The sequence below is a fragment of the Oncorhynchus mykiss genome, chromosome 22, assembly GCF_057628025.1.
Source record: "Oncorhynchus mykiss isolate SJ-2025 chromosome 22, ASM5762802v1, whole genome shotgun sequence".
In the NCBI taxonomy this organism is placed as follows: domain Eukaryota; kingdom Metazoa; phylum Chordata; class Actinopteri; order Salmoniformes; family Salmonidae; genus Oncorhynchus; species Oncorhynchus mykiss.
This window is the reverse complement of record NC_143043.1, coordinates 14,537,891-14,552,668: the sequence shown is the minus strand read 5'-3', so window position 1 is coordinate 14,552,668 and position 14,778 is coordinate 14,537,891. Positions and strand designations below refer to the sequence as shown.

Genomic DNA, 14,778 nt, shown 5'->3' with positions numbered 1-14,778 from the left:
AAAATGCTGCAGTTCAGGACTGGCCTGCCCCCAGAGACATTCACTAAGTACCGGCATGCTTGGGCCTAGCCCAATACTACAGGGGATTTGTTGAAGTCTTTTCAATAGTGGCTGCTTCTCTGAACTGGCTCCTGAAGAAAGGGAATGACTTCCAGTGGAACCAAGAGCAGCAGGTTGCCTTTGAAGCCCTGAAAAAGGCCCTTTGTGAAGCCCCCATCTTCCTTTCCCCAGACTCACAGAGACACTTCACCCTGGCCACCGATACCAGCGGAAGGGTCTGGGAGCAGTCCTGTCACAGGTCACCCCGGAGGATGAGCGTGTAGTGGCATACTATAGACATACAGTACCTTCAACAAGGCGGAGAGGAACTACTCTGTCACTCGCCGAGAACTCTTGGCAGTAGTGGACTTTACTCATCACTTCCGCCAACACCTCTGAGGCCTGCCCTTCCTTATACGAACAGACCATGCAGCTTTGAAGTGGCTTCTCTCCTTTGAAGAACCTGAGAGCCAAGTCGCCCGCTGGATAGAGCAGCTGCAGGCTTTCCAGTACACCATTGTTCACTGTGCTGGGGAGAACCACTAAAATGCTGATGCACTGTCCAGGCGGCCATGTGGTCCTGAGTGCAAGCATTGTGAGCGCACAGATGCTTGTGAAGTGCTGGCACTGTTGCCAGCAGACACTGGTAGGTGGATAGAACCACAGCAGGCTGATCCCGACCAACAGATGGTGTTTGGCTGGGTGGAGGAAAGATCTTGCCCCCTTGCGATGAGGTGGTGGAGCAGTCACCCATAGTGAGGGAACTGTGGCCATAGTGGCCTAGGTTAGAAATAAGACATGGATCACTAAAAAGAAGCAGGTTGGAACCAGCCACAGGTGAGGCTCGTTTGCAGTTGGTATTCCCCGAGGTCCTGAGAGAAGAAGTGCTCGAGCTACACCATGGATGCCCTGGTATAGGACATGTTGGTGTTACCAAGAGACTGAAGCGAACCCACCAATCCTTCTACTGGGGACAATGCAGACAGGATGTGGAGGATAGTGCCCTCACCATAGTGCCCTCAAAGCTCATCACTAAGCTAAGGACCCTGGCACTAAACATCTCCCTCTGCAATTGGATCTTGTACTTCCCGACGGGCCGTCCCCAGGTGGAAAAGGTAGGAAACAACATATCCGACACGCTGATCCTCAACACGGGGCCCATCAGGGGTGCGTGCTCAGTCCCCTCCTGTACTCCCTGTTCACTCATGACTGCATGGCCAGGCACGACTCCAACACCATCATAAGTTTTCCGATGACACAACCGCGATAGGCCTGATCACTGACAACGATGAGACAGCCTGGGAGGAAGTCAGAGACCTAGTCGTGTGGTGCCAGGACAACAACCTCTCCTTCAACGTGATCAAGACAAAGGAGATGATTGTGGACTACAGGAAAAGGAGGACCGAGCCCGCCCCCATTCTCATCGACGTGGCTCTAGTGGAACAGGTTGAGTGCTTCAAGTTCCTTGGTGTCCACATCACCAACAAATCATAGTCCAAACACACTAGACAGTCGTAAAGAGAGCACGACAAAGCTCATTCCCCCTCAGGAGACTGAAAAGATTTGGTATGGGTCCTCAGATCCTCAAAAGGTTCTACAGCTGCACCATTGAGAGCATCCTGACTGGTTGCATCACTGCCTGCTATGGCAACTGCTCGGCCTCTGACCGCAAGGCACTACAGAGTGTGGTGCGTACGGCCCAGTACATCACTGGGGCCAAGTTTCCTGCCATCCAGCGCCTCTATATCAGGAAGGCCCTAAAAATGGTCAAAGACTCCAGCCACCCTAGTCATAGACTGTTCTCTCTGCTACCGCACAGAAAAGTGATACCAGAGGGCCATGTCGAGGTCCAAAAGGTTTCTTTGCAGCTTCTACCCCAAGCCATAAGACTCCTGAACAGCTAATCAAAGGGCTACTCAGACCGCTCTTTTACACTGCTGCTACTCTCTGTTTATAATCTATGCATAGCCACTTTAACTCTGCCTACATGTACATATTAGCTCAATTACCTCAACTAACCGGTGCCCCCGCACATAGACTCTGTACCGGTACCCCCTGTATATAGCCTCGCTATTGTTATTTTACTACTGCTGTTCAATTATTATTATATTTTTTTAAACATTTTCTAATTTCTTTTTTTACTTAACACATTTTTTTTTCTTAAAGCATTGTTGGTTAAGGGATTGCAAGTAAGCATTTCACTGTAAGGTCTACAGCTGTTGTACTCAGCGCATGTGACAAATACAATTTGATTTGATTTTGATTACACAAGATCGCATGCAGGTGAAGTGGTGACCCCGATGGGGGCACTGGTGCCTCCATCAAGGCCAAACACTACATTCCCTGCTTCCATTCTCGCACCCAGAGCTGGACACCCTTCTCCGCCTACCCCCATTGCTCCAACCCGGAGGCTACAGCGTTCAGATACTTTATCCTTGGGGACGAGGACTTGAGGGAGGGAGCAATGTAGCGACCCTCAAGGGGTAGGGTGGGCAGACCCTGCCCCAACCTGTCAGCACCAGTCACATTCAATGTTTATGGGTTTGTCGTGGTAATAGAAAAGGGCTGCTCATAGGTTTTGTGGGGAGATAACCAGTGTCTCTCTTGTGTTTATCTCTCTGGGGAGATACCTCCTGCTGGACTGTGATTTATCTAGCTCAGGCTAGGTTGGTTGTTTTGTGCAACTCCCCGTTACCCTTTGCATTGAAACATTAAAATGCCTTTTGGCGTTAACTGTATTTCCCTATCAGTCCATTTGTTATTTAAGCTATCGAAATTATAAGATCAGGAAACTCGCAAACGCCGCAGTATTTTGATATTTTCACTACATAAAAAAACAAAATGCTAGTGTTGCCTTTTTCACTGGTGTTGCCTATATTTTAATGACAATTCAACCTTTCCAGAATGTAATTTGATTATTTAATTTGCATATATATTCAAAGACCAGAAAAGGTTAATGATGAAATTAAGAAATGTTTTTGATTAGTAATAATTTACTTTAAACAAAACACATTTTTCTATAATAATACAAGTGACTGTAACACCAGTGACCAGAAACACCAGTAACGAATCTTCAGATTATTCTATTAAAACCATCAGGAACAGTAACACCAGTGATGGTAACACTAGTGACAAATCTGCAGAAAATATAGAATATCTAAGATGGTGGCCACAGTATACAAACCACATTTCTTAAATTCTAAATAAATCACTTAATCATTTGATTTCATCAACTATTTTAATTAAATGTCCCTTTACCCTTACTTTAAACTGTGTAACACCAGTGACACATCTTAAGGCTTCACCTGAAATTGCTAACATATGAAGAGAGAGTGCAGATTCACCATGTGCTTTTGAAAACAGCCCTACATCCAATGAACCTTTGGCCAGGTAAGAAGTTAGTTTTTTTTTTATTGTGGTTGTTATAATGGGGTAACACCAGTGACATTAAATTGAGGGACAGCTATTCTCTGTAAATTATTTATAAAATGTAGTTGATATTTAAGTATTTTAAGTAATACACAAAACAAATATAATACTTCCCTTGGTATTCTTAGATTTAAAGTGGGGGGGGGGGGAAATAATTGTACTATGTTTTATGATATATACAGTACCAGTCAAAAGTTTGGCAAGCCTGTACAAAGCTGTCATAAAGGCAAAGGGTGACTACTTTGAATAATCTCAAATATAAAATGTATTTTGGTTTGTTTAACACTTTTTTGGTTACTACATGATTCCATATGTGTTATTTCATAGTTTTGATGTCTTCACTGTTATTCTACAATGTAGAACATAGTCAAATAAAGAAAAACCCTTGAATGAGTAGGTGTGTCCAAACTTTGACTGGTACTGTACGTATATAAAAGTTTGCAATATAACTGTCTTACATATGTTTTTATTAACAATGACCCATGTATGTTAATTTAAAAGTGGTTCAAATGTATAACATTTTGATAATTCGTAATAGTATGATAAACTAAATAAATTATATTTTCAATTTTTATTTTGCATAATAAAGGAGCCAAACGCACAAACTAAACTATTCTCTTCATATTAACACAGAGAGAGATGTCACCCTACAAAGGATGAACCGTACTCATCACCACACCTACTGTGATGCTTGAATTTGATGTCTTTGTTAATAAAAACACAAAACTGTCTCTCCTGTACTGTATGTACACACTATCGATAAGATCAGCTGAGGCTTGCGGCCAGCTGACCACGAATCAGAGGGCAGGTCAGGAACTCCCATCATGGAAACAAACAGAGAATCTTGTGATTATCTCTTACCAGTCACTTCTCCACACACAGCCTGGGTGACAGATGAACATAGCACTGGCTTAGACACCTTGAAGAGCGGGAAAGAGCTGAGAACACCACTTTCCTTCCTTCAGGAGCCTCTCTCTCTGACATGGTTGGTCTCTCCTGGTCTCGCCTTTGCCACTATCTGTGAAATTCTCATCTCTCACTCTCACTCTCACACACACACACACACACACACACACACACACACACACACACACACACACACACACACACACACACACACACACACACACACACACACACACACACACACACACACACACACACACACACACACACACACACACACACACACAGCCCCTCTCTCTTCTCTAATCCTCCTCATAAAGAGTGCGATCCAAATACCTCCAGCAGACTGCAGAGACTTCTCAGGCTTTTACTCTTTGTGTTGTGTTGTTGGCTGGGATCATTAACTTGGTCCCTGGAGACTTTGGGATGTAAATAATCCCCCTCCTCCATAGGGAGGATGCCAATCAAACCTGGTGATGGAGACTGAGGGGGCTGGCTGCCAAGGAGACATCCCTGATTTAAGCAATAAGGCCCGACGAGGTGTGGTATATGGCCAATGTACCACGACCAAGGGCTGTTCTTATGCACAACGCAACATGGAATGCCTGGATACAGCCCTTAGTTGTGGTATATTGGCCATATACCACAAACCAGAAAGTGCCTTATTACTATTATAAACTAGTTACCAACCTATTTAGAACAGTAAACAAGTAATTTTATGCCATACCCATGGTATATTTTCTGATATACCACGGCTTTCAGCCAATCAGTATCCAGAAGCCAAACTACCTGTTTTATAATGGTAATTAGGAAATTGCAATGTATGGGATAAGAGGGATATCGGGGAGTGGGGATATGGGGACATGGGGATGGGGGTATGGAAATGGGGGTGTGGGGATTTGGGGATGGGGGAGGTGGAGGTGGCACAGCTGGGCTGGCCTGTACATTGATATTGGAGCGGTCTAATGCACTGCATCTCAGTGCTCCACCCTGGTTTGAATCCAGGCTGTATCACATCCGGCTGTGATTGGGATTCCCATAGTGCGGCGCACAATTGGCCCAGTGTCAGCCGGGGTAGGTCGTCATTGTAAATCGTAATTTGTTGGCGAGCCTAGTTCAAAAAAAGTTAAATAAAATAAAAAATAAATATTGATTTGCAATAAGATTCTTGATACATGTAATATATGTGTACTTAGCTATTTAGATGCATTATTGTTCACAGTACAATTTCATTGTTCATGTGCCACAGTTACATATCTACAGGCATTTAGCTTGCGAGTACAGTGTGAGCGTTTTCTTCAAGACATAAGAGCATTTATAAATGCATGAGTAGGGATGGCATTGAGGAGAGTTGGCGGGGAGCTTTAAGGATTTGGTTGCCATGGTGGTGTGCAACAGCTCGACAGTGCATCTTGGCTCTTGTGCCAAACAGCACTCTAATCCTTTCATGGCAAGTCCTCCAGCTCAGCGCTCTCTCTCTCCCAGATCAAAGTCTGCTTGTCTCCTACTGAGGCCCATGGCTGCCTGTCACTCTCCTCCTGCTCTCCTCTCCTCACCCGCAAGCTTTTCTCTTCTTACTGTGGTGACTGGTCAAATGTTTTGAAAAGGCAAAGCAATTTGTTTACAAAGACTCTCTTCGCACAAGGCAACTGGACTTGTGAAGGGTCTTTCTGTTCTTAAGCTGACGACTTGACATGGAGAGGCTTGAGGAGTGTTACTGATGGAAAGTTTGCACAACGGATTTATAACAGAGGTGTTCAAGTTGACGTTTAGTAAACCTGGGTTGCCTGCCCCTCTCTTCACATTTTAGCTTGACAGGAGCTTCCAATTAAACTGTGTGAATTGTAGTGTGTTAAATATTAAATCAAAACAGCATTATAACATGTATACATTGCCCTCGTTTAAAAAGATCGGACAAAGGATATGCAAACAACTCATGACTGTAACACATATGCTGTACACACGCGAAGCCGTGTTCGATTATTCTCACTTCGTTTGACAGAAGTATGTCCCACCCCCTCATTACAATACCACATGTGCCAACTCTAAAAGACACCAACCCTGTACCCATCTGACACACAATTGACAATATATTTCTACACTGTAGAAATACTGCATTGAAATAACTTTTATGCTACAGCTTCTGTATAGTTGCTTCTGCATAGCTTCCAGGTAAAGCATCAGAGTATACAGGATTGGTCCATAATAGCATTTTCCACTCAACTTTTTGAGAAATTCCATTATGATTGATGCAGCAGTGTTGTTTCCTCAGCAGTTAGGTTATTTGGGGACAAAACGTTTCTACTGGTAACAACTGGTTTAGCAGCAGAAGGTCAAGTCCAATATCACACCCATTTGGAGCTGAAATAAGGATTGAGTGGAAACGGTTTTATTTGGTTACATTTTGAACCACTCCAAAAGGGACATGTCTGGACTGTGGCTAAGCAACTGTCTCCACCTCACCCACATGAAATCCAAACTGATCCTAAATCCAGGCTGACGCACAAAGCTACATTTATGATTTGTCTGAGAGAAAAACAAAAGAAACAAAAGCATGATCGTTTTTTAACTATTAAAACGTTTTAATAAACTTCCCTCAACAACATAATAATACCATAAACAATCAACTTCTGTTACGTCAATCTGACAGTGTTGTACTTGACTGAAGTATATAGCATCCAAACTGAGACCGAGATGAATTAGGTTAAACATTAAAAATAAAGCTGCAAGTTGGAACCAAATAAGGTTATTTTTATTTAAATTGTACCCCTTTTTCTCCCCAATTTCGTGGTATCCAATTGTTTTAGTAGCTACTATCTTGTTTCATCGCTACAACTCCCGTGTCCTCCGATACACAACCCAACCAAGCCGCACTGCTTCTTAACACAGCGTGCATCCAACCCGGAAGCCAGCCGCAACAATGTGTTGGAGGAAACACCGTGCACCTGGCAACCTTGGTTAGCGCGCACTGTGCCCGGCCCGCCACAGGAGTCACTGGTGCGCGATGAGACAAGGACATCCCTCCGGCCAAGCCCTCCTTAACAACGCTAGGCCAATTGTGCGTTGCCCCACGGACCTCCCAGTCGCGGCCGGTTACGACAGAGTCTCTGATGGCACAGCTGGCACTGCAGTACAGCGCCCTTAACCACTGCGCCACCCGGGAGGCCCAAATAAGGTTCTTGAGAGCAATACCACAGGGAAACTATTTTGGAGTCTCGGAAGAATCATAAATGGGATGGTTCTTAAAAGAACCATACAAAGATTCCAAAACCAGAAATGTTTCAGCCCTCCAGGACAGGAATTGAATAGCCCTGCTTTAGGATTTTAAGCCTTATTTACATATTTCCCAGCGTGCCTTTAGAGTGAATTGTAGAGTTACCAGTGCCACCCATGGCTGTGTTTGCTAGTGACAGTGAGATGATTATTAATTAACATAACTATGGCCTTCATGCATAACTTTGTCATAAAAATGTAATTATTTAAGACAAGGCTTTCAGTTGAGGGCCTTCTTTTACTCTATACAGTGGCCTGTAACTCATAGATTACTGCCCACATCAGGCCTGCAAATCACATTTATGCTGGTTTGCAAAGTGAAGTGTAATTCCTATTGGAATCCAGCCTGATTGGGGATATTAAATATTTTCAGAAGAAAAATCACTCACAACCTGCATTCAGAATGACTGCCAGGGTTGGGAAGATTAAGATATTAGACTACTGTACCTTAATACCAACACTGGGGTTATTCTACACCACTGAGTGTTAATTTAACTCATTACAGTGCTAATTGAACTCTTGAATCAACACTAGAAGTGTTACACTGACAAACAAACACTAGTTAACACTGGCCAATTTGCTGTGTGCTATGAAAGGGACACATCTGCATGCTTCTATTCATTTGAAGAACCTTTTAAGAATTCTGAAGTACCAGATGCCATGTCAAGAACCCCATACGTAACTCAAAGGTGCTTATTTGGGCAAGAGTTCTTGAAGGAACCTTAAGAACTGAGGAAGAACCATTTTAAGAACCTTAATTTTTTTTCAATGTAGCAACAAATACAGCTTCATCAAATCCTGAATTCTTTGAATATTCATCAGTGAATTAAAAGTTTATAAACCTCTTCCGTAATTTACACTCAGAAATATTTACTTAGAAGTAATTGTCTTGTATATATGAGCATTTACCATTTGCTCTGATGACTACCATAATATAGAACAATTCTTCCAAACAGATTAATATTCATCCATGCTAAATAAATCCATTAGTAGCCCAGGGCTATTTCCTTGGTGGTGCTTGGCACGTCAAACATAAGAAATTGTGGCTTAGAAAAACCTTCTTGAAGTAGAAGATAAGGGATGGAACAGAGAAAGCACTGAGGCCTGATGGATCCAAGAGTCTAAAGCACATGGGTGTGTCAGAAATGTGTCATATGGACTGGATTAACACAGATCCATCCAACAGTTCATAATTGACTTGCTGTGATCTGGTTGTTGAACAATTGAACTAGTCTACATGATTCCAACTAAACAGATAGATTCATATTGAAGATTTCTGAACATAATACACTTCTAAAATGCAAGATTTCAGGTACAGGCCATATTCTCAAAACGAGCCATATTATTCCATATTTTCAAAAAATGGCTTAACAAGGTCCACAAAAATGCTTCATTAATCAATATGCTGTTGTGTCCTTCAAATCTTATGTCCTTCAAAAACCTCAAACTAGAAATACAAATCTTAAGGATTCATACAACACAATTACAAATTAACTTCTACTGCACATGTCCAGATCATGGATCACCATGTCAAGAAGCTCAAGAAGCTATGCCTATATATGGCACGTTCAAGCTCAGGATAAATAGCTAGAATCATTAATTACAACAACTTTCCACAACATTCAGCCCTTGCAGTACAAGCACTACTCACATGCTATGGTCCAGGGTGGTCCTGTCCAACGGAGGAGAGATGCAACACCCACTGAACGGTTAAACACTATACTGCATGTCTGGCACATGGATGAAACTCTGGCTCCAAACAAAACACAGCCACCTAGTTAGTGTGGTGCCTCTCCCTCCCTCTGCCCCTGACCCAGCTGCAGCCGTATGCTCATGGAAGCGTGTAACGGGCTGGAGTAGCGTCACTTGCACTGGGTTATTTCATGGACGCGGCATCCATTAAGGGCTGGGACTGTGCTCTTGGCCCTGACACTCCCCTGTCGCTCCCCTCTCTCCCCTCCGTAAGACAAAAGAGCAAGCAAACAAAGACGGGGGAGTAGGGGGGAACCTTGGGGATCAGGCTGCACACAGATGGGGTCAGTCTCCAAGGCTCTGCTGCATCGCTGCATCACAACCATACATCATCACAAAAGATACATGAAGAATACACGGCTCAATAAAAGCTCCTCATGAAATCATGGTGAAATAAATGTGCAATTGCAAGGCCATACAATGGGAGAAGATCTAGGGGAAAGGAGGACTTCTTCATTGATGTGTCCATGTGTTGATGTGTCCATGTGTTGATGTGTCCATGTGTTAGCAAATCAGATGTGAGAAAACGCAGACGTAATCTAAGTGAAAGCATGCTTTAGGCAACGTTTTTCAGACTTATTATAAGGTTGTATAGAATATTTATCTACACACTAAAACATCTAATAATAATAGAATCAGATAGGGGTTGTGCGGTAAGTATCAACTTCATGAAAAACATAATTTTGTAGATTTAGCGGAACACTTATTTGAAGGTTCTATAATGAACCATGCTCATAAAGTTCTAAATGGAACTTGCACTGTTCTGAAAAGAACCCTTTCCCAAGGTTCTATAAAGACCCATTAAAAAAGGTTTTATATAGCGCCAAAAAAACTTTCCGCCATGGTTCCAACCATTTTTGTGGCTTTCACAGGCCTTTTTTATGGTTCTTTATAGAACCTTTCTCAACCTTTCTCAAAGGTTCTTTGTAGATCCTTTTGAAGAACCATACAGACTTTGTTTTATTCTGGTCGGTCATTATATTCCAGAGGTGTTATTACTGTGTTCATTGACAAGTGAAATCAGGTGAGCTACCTTTGAAACAGCTGGGTGTCCTTATCTTTCACAAGACACCATCACTGGCCAACGTCATCTATAATATGTAGTGGAATAACACAACACATTAGATAAACTGGAATGACACTCTCACTCATGGTTGCACAAAACGCTGCCGCTACTTACAATTGAATTATCACTAAAAGAGCAAATAATCATTTTGTGAACTGTAAATAAGAGCTTAAATGGTCCTTTGTGTCAATATGGTTGCACATATAACCATCACCCTTTCCAAAGTCCTAGCTTTTTTTTGTGTGTATATTAATTTAAGTAATTTAGAAGATACTCATATACAGAGCAACTTACAGTAAGTAGTGAGTGCATACATTTTTCATACTGGTCCCCCATGGGAATCAATCACACAACCGTGATAGGGGAAGCACCATGCTCTACCAACTGAGCCACATGGGACTGTGTACTCAACCACCCAAGATACACAATGTTGACTTGAGGGATGAATCCAGCATGAACTGCACTGCACTGAACACAATCTGCACCATTCTGAGAGAACCTTATCACTCCTGTTTAATTCTACCTTACTCTACTGTCCCCAGGGACAGTTCTATGTGCACACGGTAACCATGGCAAAGGTTCAAGATTTTAATTACTCTGCTGGCCTATCAGTAAGATGATCTCCCCCAAGGGCTCACTACTGAAACACACATGGTTGATGGATCAAATAAATAAACATAGAAATGCATTTACCTCTGCAGCAGTGTCCTACTACAATAAATGATGAACCCTCCTCTAATCTATCAACAATACAAACAAAAGAATAGCAACGAAGATAACATCTAGTACCCTCTTTACCTTTGCTTCGGGTTTTTCATTTGAGTAGCTGTGGTTGAGTTTCAAGCGAGTGGAACTGGAAAGCCATGTGTGTGCCACAGCACAAGATGCCCTTAATGTAAACAACCTTTGGACTGCATTCTGATTAGCTTGGATGACATATAGTTGGCTGTGAGGGGCTATAAGAGGCATTGACCTGGAAGTTATGCTTTTCCTTTGAGTACAGGGCGGCTATACTACAGCTTGATTTGTCTCCATGGCTACGGCCCTGCCTGCCAGCACTGTGGCATCAGATTCCATGCAGCTTTTCCTCTGCTCTCTCTCACACAAGCTCTAGCCATTCAACGGCAGCCATGATCTGAATTGACACAGTGAGGTATGTTTTTAAGAACATAGATGTGAAAATATTTGGAGATGTGCTGTTTATTAACAGTGAAAAGCAAATTCTCCAGTGTAAAAAAAACAACAAGCATGTGTCTGAGTCTGAGTGTGCACAGAATATTCTCCAGTATTAAATCAACACTGAAAGTGTGGACTTGTATAGACACTGGAACAATGTTAAAAAATTCGAGTGAATTGCAGTTGCCACCCATGACTGCATTTGTTAGTTACAGAGACATGGTTGTTGTATTCATCCATTTAAAATGAAAGTACATTTATTTAAAGGTCATGAACAGTCAAAATCATGTTTTTCATGGAGTAGGGTGATATTTGGATGTAACCAGATCAACGTAAGATCATAAAGTTGGGGTGTCAGCAAATATATTTAAAAGTTTACACTATTCATCTATGGCAAAGATACTTTTATGTTTCCCCTTTCATCTGTGTCTGGTGTTAGCTATTTACTTGCTAGCTCGGTCTTCAGCCAGCACAGAACTAAAGGGGCGAAGGGTCATTCAAAACACTATCAGTGGTGCTGTGAACTGCATCACATAAGATGGGAGATGTATATGGGAGATGAGATGTATATTTAAAATGAAAATACAACATTCATGCAATTTAAATGTTTGAGTAGCTTTGTGTATTACCAAATTAGCTTGAGGTGACTTTACTTCAATATACTGCTGTCTGCAACCACGCTGCTTGACCTTTATTTAACAAGGCAAGTCAGTTGAGAACAAGTTCTTATTTACAATGACGACCTACCAAAAGGCAAAATGCCTCCTGCGGGGATGGGGGCTGGGATTAATGATACAAAATGTTATAAAAATATAGAACAAAAACACACATCATGACAAGAAAGACACCACAGCACTACATAAAGAGAGACCTAAGACAACAACATAGCTTGGCAGCAACACATGAAAACACAGAATGGTAGCAACACAACATGACAACAACATGGTAGCAACACAACATGGCAGCCGCGCAAAATTGTAGCAGCACAAAACATGGTACAAACATGATTGGGCACAGACAACAGCACAAAGGGCGAGAAGGTAGAGACAACAATGCATCACGCGAATCAGCCACAACTGTCGGGAAGTGTCCATGATTGAGTCTTTGAATGAAGAGATGGAGATGAAACGGTCCAGTTTGATTGTCTGTTGCAGCTCGTTCCAGTCGCTAGCTGCAGCGAACTGAAAAGAGGAGCGACCCAGGGATGGGTGTGCTTTGGGGACGTTTAAAAGAATGTGACTGGCAGCGCAGGTGTTGTATGTGGAGGATGAGGGCTGCAGTAGATATCTCAGATAGGGGGGAGAGAGGCCTAGGAGGGTTCTACAAATAAGCATCAACCAGTGGGTCTTGCGATGGGTATACAGAGATGACCAGTTTACAGAGGAGTATAGAATGCCGTGATGTGTCCTATAAGGAGCATTGGTGGCAAATCTGATGGCCAAATGGTAAAGAACATCTAGCCGCTCGATAGCACCCTCACCTGCCGATCTATAAATTACGTCTCCGTAGTCTAGCATGGGTAGGATGGTCATCTGAATCAGGGTTAGTTTGGCAGCTGCGGTGTAAGAGGAATGATTATGATAAAGGGAACCAAGTGTAGATTTAACCTTAGCCTGCAGCTTTGATATGTGCTGAGAGAAGGACAGTGTACCATCTTGCCATACTCCCAAGTACTTGTATGAGGTGACTACCTCAAGCTCTAAGTAATCACACCCCTGGGGAGAGGGGCATTCCTCTTACCAAACTACATGACCTTTGTTTTGGAGGTGTTCAGAACAAGGTTAAGGTCAAAGAAGGCTTGTGTGTAGAACGTTTTACACAACATCCGGGGAGGGGCCAACTGAGTATAAGATGGTATCATCAGCATATAAATGGATGAGAGAGCTTCCTACTGCTTGAGCTATGTTGTTGATTTAAATTGAGAAGAGCATGGGACCTAGGATCAAGCCTTGGGATATTCCCTTGTTGATTAGCAGTGTCTGAGACAGCAGATGTTCTGACTTTATACACTGCACTCTTTGAGAGAGGTAGTTAGCAAACCAGGCCAAATACCCCCCAGAGACACCAATACTCAGCAGGCCCACAAGAATGGAATGGTCTACCGTTTCAAAAGCTTTGGCAAAGTCAATAAAAGCATCAGGACAACATCGCTTAGAATCAAGGGCAATGGTGACATCATTGAGGACCATTAAGGTTGCAGTGACACATCCATAACCTGAGTGGAACCCCGATTGCGTACCCGAGATAATTGACAAGTTTTTTTTAACACTTTTGATAAACAGGTCATTCAGAAATTGGCCTACAACAGTTAGGATCAGCTTGATCTCTCCCTTTTAACAAAGGATGCACCGTGGCTGCCTTCCAAGCAATGGGAACCTCCCCAGAGAGGAGAGATAGGTTAAAAAGGTCAGAGATAGGCTTGGCGATCATAGAGGCAGCAACCTTAAAGAAGAAAGGGTCTAAACCATCTGACCCAGATGTTTTTTGGGGGTCAAGTTTAAGGAGCTACTTTAGCACATCGGACTCAGTGACCGCTTGCAGGGAGAAACTTTGTAGCGGGCAGGGGAAAAAGAGGGAGGAGCATTGGGGATAGTCGCACAAGAAGGGGTGGGAGATGAGGAAATGTTGGACGGGCATGGAGGCATGGCAGAGTCAAATAGTAATCCTGACTTAATGAACTGGTGATTAAAGATCTCAGCCATGTTCTCCTTGTCAGTAACAACCACATCGTCAACATTAAGGGACATGGGCAGCTGTGAGGAGGAGGGTTTATGCTCCAGGTCTTTAACCGTTCTTCAGAACTTCTTGGGGTTAGACCCACAGAGAGAAAACTGCTCCTACTTCTTATGGCTGGGGGGCAGTATTGAGTAGCTTGGATGAATAAGGTGCCCAGAGTAAACTGACTGCTACTCAGGCCCAGAAGCTATATGCATAGTATTAGTAGATTTGGATATAAAACACTCTGAAGTTTCTAAAACTGTCTGAATGATGTCTGTGAGTATAACAGAACTCATATGGCAGGCAAAAACCTGAGATAAAAATCCAACCAGGAATTGAAAAATCTGAGGTTTGTAGGTTTTCAAGTCTTTGCCTATCCAATATACAGTGTAAAATTTGGTCCGATTGCACTTCCTAAG

At 42.8% G+C, this 14,778-nt stretch overlaps 1 protein-coding gene across 5 annotated transcripts in view; it reads right to left on the bottom strand.

Moving 5' to 3' along the window:
* Window positions 1-14,778, bottom strand: part of LOC110501400 (E3 ubiquitin-protein ligase MID1) — a 59,207-nt gene that overhangs the window by 32,106 nt on the left and 12,323 nt on the right. Inside the window, exon 1 of one of the 5 annotated variants that reach the window (XM_036958745.2) lies at window positions 9,299-9,561. The exons of 3 other annotated variants lie outside the window; for them this stretch is intronic. The gene's annotated coding sequence lies outside the window, so the exon portion shown is untranslated. Of the gene's footprint in view, window positions 1-9,298; window positions 9,562-14,778 lie in introns of those variants that run through there. One more of the 5 variants, XM_021578944.3, reaches the window with a different exon arrangement.